At 36.9% G+C, this 12,721-nt stretch overlaps 1 long non-coding RNA gene and 1 pseudogene across 1 annotated transcript; both read right to left on the bottom strand.

The window, feature by feature from the left end:
- Positions 1–2,509: 2,509 nt before the first annotated feature.
- Positions 2,510–3,862, bottom strand: LOC149927015 (uncharacterized). Its single transcript, XR_016474137.1, has 3 exons — positions 3,767–3,862; positions 3,395–3,534; positions 2,510–2,562 (listed from the first exon to the last, which is right to left on the bottom strand). It is a non-coding gene; the product is annotated as an uncharacterized LOC149927015 (long non-coding RNA).
- A 3,384-nt stretch (positions 3,863–7,246) lies between these two features.
- On the bottom strand, positions 7,247–8,318 carry LOC149927014 (very long chain fatty acid elongase 6 pseudogene; annotated as a pseudogene).
- Positions 8,319–12,721: the final 4,403 nt, after the last annotated feature.

Genomic DNA, 12,721 nt, shown 5'->3' with positions numbered 1-12,721 from the left:
TCTTTAGTTTTAATGTATATTTTCCAAATATTCAGTGGTGTAGTCCTAAGAAAAAAAAGAACCGGGGCCAGTGTGAGAAATAAGGCACTATCACAGGCCAATCGCCAGTTTAAAAATGAAATGCTTGGGGTGTTAGTGGCCCTGGTGACCACTTAATTATTTCAAAGTTTTTTCCCTTCAAGATTTTAGTTCATTCAAGAACGTATATATGTATAAGAACGTTGAACAAAAGGCATAGCTTGGGTCATGATGCAATCGGTTTCAGTATAACTCCACCCTAAAATCCGCGTGCAGCGCGCGCTGGCACTAGAAACGGTTTTAACCTTTAGCGAGCGCCACATGCGGTTTTTTTGAGCGGAGTTATTCTGCAACCGATTGAATCATGGCACCAGGCGCCAATTTGATCGTTCAACTCTCTTATACATATATACGTTCTTGGTTCATTAAAAAAATACTATATTAATCCTAAAATTGTTTGGTATTTGCTTGCTATGCTGTGTGCTTGGTCTTGTGTCAATTGTGTGTATGGGTGGGGGACTGGGTGTCGTGAGTCTGTCTATTCTACACTCTACACATAGTTTAGAAGAAGCCTTTGACTGTATTAGCGTCTATGGGAAGATAACATGGAGTGCCAACTCCCTATGGGTCGTGCAGCCCGAATTGACCTCGCGAGTCGCCGAGGTTCGGGGCTTCGGGCGCCTGGTGCATTGTAATAAATACCCATAATAACTAACCTAACTAAGCCTATGCCCTAGCACATATTGTCAAGAATAGATAATTTGACCATAAATTATGAAAGAATTGAAATTGAAATAATTGCATCGAAGAAATTCTAATTTAGCGTTTCTCTATTGATTAAAAACATATGCGCCACCCAGGTTTCGAACCCAGACCATTCGGCTTGACAGGCGGACGTTCTACCACAGAACCACCGACACTTGTTACGCCTTATTGAAAATTAGACCTTCAGCTTTGTCGGAAGCGTATATAATAGAGTACGATATTTTGGTTTAATTGAAATAGAATTGAAATTGAAATTATTGCATCGAAGAAATTCTAATTTAGCGTTTCTCTATTGATTAAAAACTAATGCGCCACCCAGGTTTCGAACCCAGACCATTCGGCTTGGCAGTCGAGCGCTCTACCACAGAACCACCGATAGCTCCTTAGGTTCACTGAAATTAAGACACGCATCGTAAGCATAATAGGTAATAAAGTCATTTTTTATTAATGAATTTATGAAGGCCTAATCTGGTTTTTTTAAAGGTTAAATCTTGTTTTAGCGCAGTCAGCCGAGATAAGAGGGTTAAAGGGTAGACCCTGTGCGTGGTCCACTTTGTTAGTTTTTTTGTTATTTATTTACGGGTATTTTTAATGACCTATATATAGTTGTGTTAATTCGAAGGAGATAATTTAACGTTAATTGCTTTAAGAGCTGGCGGTTAGTCAAGTGGCTCTCTGTGCTTTGTTGATGGTATGGTTTTTGCTTCTTGTAAATTTATTTGGTGTGGATATTTGGATATCTACGATTTCTAACGCAGTCAATGATTTCCTGGGTGTGCGAGTCATTATATGATATTGGAAATTGGACGGCATTGGTCTTTTTCATGCGGTATGTGTCACAACGTCAACTGGAAGTCTACGAGCGTTGAAATAAAATGAGCGTTAAAGATGCGGCAAGTACTTCGTAAGCGAGAAAAATACAAATACTATCTGTAGATATTTCTTTCATTAAAATTTGCTTAGTATTATATTCAACTGATAAACATGTACTGTAAAAAGGGTTAAATTCAATTGTGCATTGTTTTAGTAAGTCTACCTCGCTGTTGTAACTACTAAATTTATAATATTCTGAATAAATTAAACTCGATTGCTTCGTCTCAATTATTTAAATTAAAATTAAAATTTTATACCGGGCAGGGTTTGAACCGAGAATACGTTTTTCGTAAATAACTCTGAATTGCGGAGATATCTTTGGGGTTCGTGTCGAGAAATTAATACCACTAGGGACCATTCTTCCGAGGAGAGGTATATTTTGGCTTGCCAACTTGTTATAAAACATACTTCTGTAAATATGGCACACATTTCTGTATAACAAACTGAACAACCTGTGTTTTTAATAAACGTACTTCTGTAAATATGGCATACCGACACCGTTCTGTAGGACAAACTGAACAACTTGTGTTTTTATAAAACGTTCTTCTGTAAATATGGCATACAGTTCTGTTGCAAAAAAACGGAATTCTATAAACATTTCAGATAATTTCGGTAAAAAACACTTAACCCAGATTTTCTGAAATACTTTGAATTCGGTTTTTTAAGGAAACGTCTTTTGAAAAACGAACATTCCGTTGTGATAAAAAACGTATATTCTGCAAATATTACAAAATATTGGATACAATTTCGAAAAAATCATTTATTCATGAGCCAATTTCCCAAAATTACTACAAAATTTTATTTTTAATTAATATCCAATCATATTGGGATATTTTGTTTATAAAAAAAAGGATCTTCACGTTTATAACCTCTTTCGGATTCTCTGGATTTATCTTGGCGATGCATCTATAATATTGAAAAGAAAATTAGTTAAACCTTGACCTCAATAATTTATGTTTAGTAGTAGAGTCAGCCCGCATTCAAAGAAAGGACTTATTATACAAGGAAAGATTATTCCCTCTTAATGTTAATACGGGTTGCCAAAACGTTTTCATTTAAAAATTCCCCAACTTTTCCAGGTTTTCCCTGGCCGTCTAAAACAATTTTCATGGACCAATCAGTAGAGTAGCTAGGGGGGCGGCACTTTTCACTTCATGGCAACTGAAGCGACGGTCAATACTCCATTTTAAACTAGTTTTGAAAACTATTTCTCTGCAAAAGGTCTAGCTACGCCACTGGGACCCATAACTTCTTTTGAAGTGGTAATTAAATATGAACAAGAGCACATAATATGCTGACATTAGAAAGCTATAAAGAAGTTAAAGACAGTAAATCTAATGTGGTCACCGGCCAGTGATGGTCGTTGTTCTACCCCTGTGAGAACAGTGTCAGAATCTGACAGGCGAGATGCGCGAAACTTCAAAGGGAGAGGAGCGTGAGAGGAGTTTCACAAAGTACGCGTTTCAGATTTGTCAAAAACGTCCAAAATATTAGAAAATAATTCAATATTATTGTAGTACAGTCCAAAAGAAATAATTCAAACAATGTCATCTTCACGAGTTCTACTACAGTCGAACTATGGTCCCCAGAAAGCTTAGTATGGTTTGCACAATCTTTGCGTCAATGTCCGTCATGTGTTCTACGGCACCCACTCCCATATAGTAAAATTTAGCCAACGGGTTTACTTAATACAATAGGTGTTTCAATAAAATAATAAATAAAAATTAATTAAGCTTACTTTTAAATTAGTGCCTCACCACCTAAGCTCCAGTCTACGTCACTATTTACATTCCTTAACATCAAAACTGGAACACTAGCTTCAGTCCGGAGTCATGAGCAGTGTTGCCACTCTATGATTTACAAAATTCCAAGATCGAGCTCGAAAAAATGCCAAGAAATTAAAAGCGCGAAATTTGAAAGCAGAAACGAAAATTAAGCGTGAAAATTTTGTTTTATACAGGTCACCATGTTTTATAAAAACAAAGTAGTGGGCTCAAAATGACTAAATTTAATTACATAAATTAACTATTTATGTTTTACGTTATTTTAATTTTGGTAATTTTTGCGCAAGTTGTTAAACTGTAATTTAAAAAATAAGACATTCGGTTACCATAGAACTTTCCAGCGGCCAACGCGAGAAGTTCGCTAAACTACTGGATTTCCGTCTGCTAATTCGTCTACTCACAGTCTAGAGTAGAGAAAAAACAACGCAATTTTATTTGATGTTGTGATAACTGACCGCTCTTTTTCTGATACATCAAAATAATCACGTGCTTGGTTGATACTTTGCCGTGGCGTTGTTGATTTCTTTTTTTTTTTGCACTAAAGGTTTGAATAGTTCTTTCTATAAAGTAACATGGCCTTCTTGTTTTAATGTAGCTCTTACGTCACTGCATTTACCTTCTCCAACACTACGAGCGCGCGCTTGCATCACGAGGAGCTTCCTATTTTCTAACGCTCGTGCAAATCGCGCGTGCTCACCAAAGTAGTACAAATAACAGTTCTGTAAGTAAAATATACATAAGGATATTGTACAAAAATAAAATGACTGAACTGTTTTACTTGCTTACAGAAACGTACTGCAAAAATTTCGCACACATTAATACTGTACAAAAACTCTGTAGAAAGTACAGAAATTTCTCTCAGTGTAGTACCCAGGTCGCACTGCCCATGATTTACGAAATAGAAGCCAGGCACGCCCTAGAAAGTTGGAAAAAAAAGAGAGGCAGGGCGCGCCCTGGCAAAACGTAAAAACCAAGGCGGGGCGGGGCCCTGCCTTTGAAAAAAACCACCGGGGTGGTGCCCTGGCCCGCCCTGGCCCCACTACACCACTGAAAATATTACTATTTGTAAATATTTAAAATTAATCCTGTGAGCTTAGCTCATCCCTGATGTAAAAGGGACCCCAAGTTGGGGTGTCAAATAATATGGCTAAAAGTGGTAAATAACGACATGGCGAATAATACTTTTAATGGCTAATATGACAAATAATATATTTTAATAAAAATAAAAAAATACAAATGAAAAATATATTTAAGTTAGTTTAAAAGTTAGTTCAATATTCCAATTAAATTCATTGTGATTTTAAAAGGAAAAGCTTTAGTTACTCTATTTAGTCAAGTTACTTTCCTTAGTTGTGACAGATATTTTTACCTTCAGTGTTTACTAGTGATATCATCTGAGGCTCGCCAAGAAAGTCTAGATAAATTTATTTCACCATCATACTTATGATGATAATAAACGTTTGTGAAATAAACTTGTAATTACTTATTTTGGCTTATTTACATCATTTAAACGCATTTACTGATAATTAGTAACTTTTTGCCGTATTTGCCACTTTTTGCCATATTTATCTCTTTTTGCCATTGACATGGACTTTATTCTATAAAAGTGACATTTGGGTAACGCTGCTTCACTGGCTTGATAAGAAGATATGGGAAAACCAAGAAATATCTTTGGGCACCTCTTACTTTTCACATCCCCACACTGGAGAAGAATTTAAAAGGGATTTCGAAGAAGCAGTGAGGTATTACGGCTTGGAAAAAAAGACAAGTTGCTGTAACAGACTGTGGAAGCAATGTAAATAAAGCGTGCACTCTGTTAAAGATCACAATACTTCCATGTGTCGCTCATGGCCTACATAATCTAATAACTGGGGATTTGCTAAAGTTTTGACAACCCAATAAAGATCCTTATCCCGAATTCGCTAACAATAGGAACAAAATTATAAAACTACTACAGAAAATGAGAGATACCTACAGAAAGCTAATCTACAAACAAGACAAGAAGAACATCAAGCCGCTGACAATGATAAAAAAAATTTCTTCTGTCGAAACTCGAAAGTTTGTCGAAACTCTTGTTAAATAACATTTTTAAAGCAACACGACCCCAGTCTAAGTATTCGGCTTAGTAGTTAGTTCCTTTTGGTTGTCATGTAGCCATGTACCCCGTTTCTTTTTGTCGTCCTGTAGTCATGTACCCCGTTTCTTTTCGTAGTCATGTAGTCATGTACCCAGTTTCTTTTTGTCGTCATGTAGTCATGTACCCCGTTTCTTTTTGTAGTCATGTAGCCATGTACCCCGTTTCTTTTGATCGTCATGTAGCCATGTACTCCGTTTCTTTTTGTCGTCATGTAGTCATGTACCCAGTTTCTTTTTGTCGTAATGTAGTCATGTATACCCCGTTTCTTTTGATCGTCATGTAGTCATGTATACCCCGTTTCTTTTGATCGTCATGTAGCCATGTACTCCGTTTCTTTTTGTCGTCATGTAGTCATGTACCCAGTTTCTTTTTGTCGTCATGTAGTCATGTATACCCCGTTTCTTTTTGTCGTCATGTAGTCATGTACCCAGTTTCTTTTTGTCGTCATGTAGTCATGTATACCCCGTTTCTTTTTGTAGTCATGTAGCCATGTACCCAGTTTATTTTTGTCGTCATGTAGTCATGTATACCCCGTTTCTTTTTGTAGTCATGTAGCCATGTACTCCGTTTCTTTTTGTCGTCATGTAGTCATGTACCCAGTTTCTTTTTGTCGTCATGTAGTCATGTATACCCCGTTTCTTTTTGTAGTCATGTAGCCATGTACCCCGTTTCTTTTGGTCGTCATGTAGCCATGTACCCCGTTTCTTTTGGTCGTCATGTAGCCATGTACCCCGTTTCTTTTTGTAGTCATGTAGCCATTTTACCCCAATAATTAACTTTATCTCACAATATTGGGATAAATTGAGTACGTGACGACCAAAAGAAACGTTTTAAAATATACTAAAATCTGAATTCTTAGTTTTGGCCCGCGCTTTGCTTAAAATTATTATTCTTGTTAATGTGGAAATCAATACGATGATGGACACTGACGATGAGAGTTCCATGACTAAAGATATAATATCAGTTGCTACAAATTCGTCGAATTTTCATTCTTTCAAGCGAGAAGTAGCTAGTCGATAGAATTCAATTCTAACAATGGTTTTTCGGAAAAGTATGGTTAGTCTTTCTTTTAATTTCTTTAATGCGTAGTTGGACAGTAGAATTTCAGAGTATTTCTGGATTATATCCAGATTTATTGAAGACATTTCTGGAAAAAGAACAGTTTTATGACCTTATAATGAATTCTTAAAACAGAAAACTAATGGTTTTGCCTTTTCGAACTGAAATAGAGCGCACCTAAGGCCTTAAAAGGTATAACAAGGAGCGGCCATGTTTGAAAGTAACGTAAACTACCCATCTTACAGTTATTAACGATATTACTTTTTCTCAGGCGTGGTTCTAGATAATTATAAACTAATCATTGTAGGCTTATTTTATGAACGAGAGAATTCAAGGAAAAACTACTCTTTTTATCTTATAACAAAACTTTAGTTTATTATTGTGGCAAAGCATAATGCGCGTTCCGAAAATAAGTATCAATATAAAATGAGAAATTATAGCAAAAGTTGGCCCTCCGGTATCTAAACGTGATTATCTATGCTGTTCCCCTTTGGATGACGAAAGCCCTTAGAATAAGGCACCATCTACTATCGTATAAAATAAATAGTTCACAAGTCTTTAGCTAACATCTCTTAAAGGAACTATAGTGATATTTTAATATAGGCCGATATTAACAGAAATTGCGCATTTGAAATAAACAAATGTATAAGAGAAAAATGATTACCATAACTTAAAAAGATAGTAACATTCAATGCGTCCACTCGCTCTCGCATCTCACGGAGACTTTAATTGCTACTCGCTAGGGGAAGATTGCCTTCGCGTGATGACGTCACTGCGTAAAATATTTAGCAAAAAGACTTACATACGGAACAACAGATCGTCGCTCTGGCAGCTTAAGAATGTTTCTTTCGTTCAAATGCCAAGGTCGTCGATCTTTTGTCAAAAACATAACTATGGACAAAGAAATTAACGAAGAACACGAAGAAAGTGCCATACCCGAACAAAATGGCCGCGAGAGTTTCCGGGCTCATTTGACACTCCCCACCATTTATCAGAACGAAAGCCGCGTACACACCGCAGGCGAGAATAATTACCATTTGGGATATTTGGGCTGTTGTGATTACAAAGGCGATGGCACGGGGAATTTGGATGGTCATTGCTCGCAGGGCGTAGTAGCCGTACATCACCGCGTGTATGGAAAGGTTCAAGCTCATCATCCATCTGGATATGGACGGGTAATCGGACGAAATATAAAAGGAGAGGCACAGCGTGACGACATGGTGGAACCAATGAAGAGCCTCGAGTTTCTGCTTGCGGGCGACGATGAAAGCCGTGTCCGCCAATTCGGGAATTTTGGACAGGATGAAGGCCATTCCCCAGAAGCCACTAATTTTGTTGGCGTCGGGAGTTCTTGTACAAACGGAATAAAGAGGACCGTATTCCTTCAGGACGTGGATCAGTTCCGGGACCACTCTGTAGGCGCCTATCAAACTGAACACGGACAGGACGACGTTCCAAACGATCAGGAATTTGCGAACTCTCAGTGGTGGACGGTTCCTCATGTACGCTTTGCCGGCAAAAACGGCGCTCAGGTAAAAGGCGCCGATGTACCAGCAGAGGTTCCTATTTTGGCTCAACCATTCTTTGTTTTTCAAGACGTCGAAACTCTCCTCAAACGGAAATATGAAATCGTACGTCGGAGAGTTTGAGAAGCGGATTATTCGGCTGGCGTTCGTCTTCATGGTCGCTTTTGAAGTGAGTTTACGCCGTTCGTTTCAGGGTCGCTACGGAATTTATTATGTATTCTTTATCAGGTGATAATCATTTCAAAAATTTTCCTTGTCAAACTACAAAGTTGTCTAAAATTTTATATCCCTTCCCAGACCGTCAAAGAGTAAATATTCTTCCTCAAACGCGTGCAACAACTTGGAATTAGGACCGGGACATCGATGCCGAATATGAAAGTGACGCGAAGCAGTATACACGTTAAATAAAACCCCTGTGGAATACATTTCTCGCCTAGCTGCCGAAATTTAAGTGTATCTATCAATATTTCATACAAATATATAACGATATATCATAAGTATATAAATAAACAAGAAGTGTACTTCTTGGAATTTTGTTGCGCCATGTAATTTCGTTTGCTCTCCCCCCTTTCGCGCGGATGGAAATAGTTCGGTAATGCTGCTACAACGATCACTTGACTTTTTCGGCCACTTTACTAGGTACATAAGAAAAGTAGTGGCAATGAGCTAAAAAAACAATTCCTCTGATTGGTTGGTAGATCGGTTTTTTTAGTAGACGCTCCCAGAATTTAGAAAAGTCGTTGGAGATATTTTAGAACTTGGAAAAAGGTATGTAAGGTAATTTTTTCTTATTTATAGTTATTGTGTCAATAGTAATATTTTTATAATAATAATAATAATAATAATAATAATAATAATAATAATAATAATAATAATAATAATAATAATAATAATAATAATAATAATAATAATAATAATAATATGTATATTATTAGCTAAATATGGTTGACAAACCCAAATTAGGCCCAAAATTTTCTGTAGACTTAGTAAATTGTGATGATGAATATTTTAAAACTGATGTCAATGGTCTTCGTCGTGGTTTAATAGATAAGTTAAATTCTGTAAATAAGTTAGAAGAATTAATCAATCTGCTAGGTGAAAGATATTTGTCGCTGAAAGATAGTCACAAGGCAGACTTAATTACGACGTAATTGTCATGATAACTAACAACAACTTGTTTCAACCGGTTATAAACTACTAGGGCACAACCAACGATATAGAGATTAGTTCGAAATAACACTAAAAACCGGGATAAATTCAATTAAAAATAAAACATCATAACAATAAACACCTTTAATATATAAATCGCGAATAAAATTAAGAAACACTACTTTTAAAATTCATACAATGTTTACAACACGGGAACCGTGAAAATTCGTATCGGGTGACGCGAGGGGCTGATCACTCCGTGTAATCAGTGTACAGAGCCGTACCTTTGACTGTACTAATGGGATTACGCGTAATCTTTGAAGTCCCTGCCTTTGGTAGTGCTAATCTAAGCGTAGTCCGGTGTACAGACTTTCTAAGAGTGGTTAGCCCCTCGGGGTGACGCCATTATTTGTTTACTGACCAGTGTTGCCAATGTTTGAAAGTCGAATTCCCACACCCCTATTTAGCCCCGCTCCCAACGAAAACTCAACGGAAAACATGCCCTTATTTTAAAAAAGTGTGGAAAAGGAACTTTTTAAAATTAAATTTTATTGATTTAACCATTTTTAAACATTTTGGTTGTTAGGACTTTGCATTGATTGATTGTAGTATTACGAGGCGCCTCCTTTATATTGTTTTTAAAATCCCAAGATTCACGAAAATACACTGCTCTAAATAATTTTGAGCTTTCTATTGATAAAAAAAAACATAAGATAAATACCCACTGACGTGAAATTCCCACAAAATCTACGTCACAAATTCCTTTTTCCCACAGAGCCAAAATGTACCCCAAAAATTCCCACAATATGGGAAATTTCCCACAGTCGGGCAACACTGTTACTGGCTTCGGAACCAGACTTGGAAATAGTGATATTTTTAACAGGGGTCCTACGGGCTCCCGACCCCCCATAACTTTATTTTTATTGAGAGCCACTGGCCCAAGGGGGTTCAGAAGCGGCGTAAAAAAAAATTTCCAGAAATGTCCATGATATTTGTAATAAATATTTTTTATTTAATTTGGGAGCCACGGTGGCCCGCAACCCCCGTTCGAATGATTTATTTTAAGGGCCACCTGATTTTTTTTAAGAGCCATTGGCCCCAAGACTCCCGCTATTTCCAAGTCTGTTCGGAACACTACTTTTTCTAACCTCTATTCTTAGTGGTGACCTCAATTTTACCATCGTCTGCTTCAAAAATTTCATGGAAGGCTGGATATATTAATTTTTATAGAAATATTTTTTTTGAGCTTTAAGGAAATTTTTCTAACACTTCAGGTAAACCATTGCGAAAATGAGGGTTTCCAAAATTTTGTAATACATTTCGTAGGCGCTCTAATTATGATAGAATTATTTGGTTCTTAGGACGTGAACTACAATATGCACTCAATATTCCAAAGGAACCCGATTTTATGATAATTCTTTTGTTTGAAAATTCGAAATGTGGATGAAATAAGGTCAAAAAGCAATAATAGTTAATTTTACGAACATCTTTGTGAGACTAGAGTCAAGATGAATGTAAGCTTTTAATGATGTTTCATAAAATTATTTATACAGGGTGTCCACTAAGAAATAAAAAATGATAACTAACTGAAAAACTTTTTTTTAAATTCAAATTTCTATGGAGCCTTCCTCGTGCAAGGGGATATTTACTAGTATAAAATTGAATGACCTTGAAGACTTGGTTCAAGGTAATTCAAAAACTATCCCGAGAACCGTTGGGTTAATTATTGGGTTCCAATCAGAAAGTTGTTGCTCGCCATTAGTTCAAATAACTTTGATTTGACGAAATTTGACCAATCGGAAGCCAAGAAATTGAAGGTTAATGAATTGAATTGATTGTTTGGTTGTCATGACAACAAGAAAGAATAATTAATTATTTTAAAATATATTTCTTTTAATTATTTTAAAATATATTTATTTTAATTATTTTAAATATATTTATTTTAATTATTTTAAAATATATTTATTTTAATTATTTTAAAATATATTTATTTTAATTATTTTAAAATATATTTATTTTAATTATTTTAAAATATATTTATTTTAATTATTTTATAAAATATTTAATTAAGTAAAGTGAAAGTCCGAAATTGTCTCAAAAGAGTCAAGGTCAAATAGGAAGACTTTAAATTAAACATCTTCGACATTGACGACCGAATTGATTTTCAGGCAAGGCTTAGTTCGGTTAAAATTACTATTAAAAAATTGGACTTTGTCAAACCAAGAATGTATTTATTTATAATTAGGAAGAATGATTATGTTGCGACAATCGACGGGCACGTTGAACGCCTTTCCCCCGTCTCGCGCGGGGGGAAAGACAAAACGTCACCGGCGTTTGATTTCCATCGCGTTAGGTGACGTAAATTTTAAGCAGCCAATGAAATACCGGGACTATTCGTTTTATTTTAAGCGGAGGAGCGTACTGGGGGGACCAACGGGTGGATTGAGAGAAAGGCTAAAAACCGTCTCGACATAGATATTCTCCCTAGGTATAAATAAATACATTCTTGGTCAAACTTAATATAAATATGTTACTTATGGTTTAAATCACGAAATAGAAATGCGTCTTGGAAAAATTTCTTTGGCAAGCGTGCGAAGGTTAATTTCCAATTTTCCATCCTTTTATCGGGAAAATAGACATAACGGCGTCTGTGAGTATACGAAGGTATAACAAAGAGCGGACATGTTTAAAAGTACGCCATCTTACAGTTTTTAACGATTTTACGTTTTTTATTTAAAAAACTGACTAGACGCAAAGAAGTAGGCTGTTACTTATTACTGCCAACAGGGGAGACTTGCTAACAGAATCGCACCACGTGATACCTACGCACATGCGCACAATGATATAAGAATTTTTAGCTTAGAGGGATGTTGTCAGATATTTGTATACCGGTGCTCCAAGCGCAATCATGGCAGCCTGCTGCACCTGTGGTCTCATCATTATGCCCTACGCCAGCGTCCACAAGCTCGGACAGGTATCAAAAACTGTCATGGGTAGCAGAACCCTACTACTGACGCAAGCACTCATCCCGAGAAAAGGCGCAGCAATGGGTAAACCAGCTTTCTCTTCGCGCACAGCTGTGGGATAGAGAGTGGAGACTATTGTACCTCTAGCCAACACAGTACCTAGGTAGGTAGAGAGCCAAGTCCTTCAGAAAAGGCTCCTAAAGGGGAACGAGGTGCACTGTAATTCGGCACAGCTCGCACCGGAGATAAAAGTGTGGCTCCAAAAGGCCGGAAAACAGGATCACTGCGCCTCATAAGGAGACCCGCCGCCCCACAGCAGGCTACCTAATCCTCCGAAGTGACCTGGAAGCCAGTATCCTATCCGTTCAACCCAGTTTCTAGCCCCAGCCTGACCGAAGTCGGAGGTGGAGATAGGACCATTTGACCACGGCTAACATCTTCCAG

Source organism: Leiobunum rupestre, chromosome 9, assembly GCF_980474605.1.
Source record: "Leiobunum rupestre chromosome 9, qqLeiRupe1.1.hap1, whole genome shotgun sequence".
Lineage (NCBI taxonomy): Eukaryota > Metazoa > Arthropoda > Arachnida > Opiliones > Sclerosomatidae > Leiobunum > Leiobunum rupestre.
Note: the sequence above shows the minus strand (reverse complement) of the source record. Positions and strands in the feature narration are given on the sequence as shown.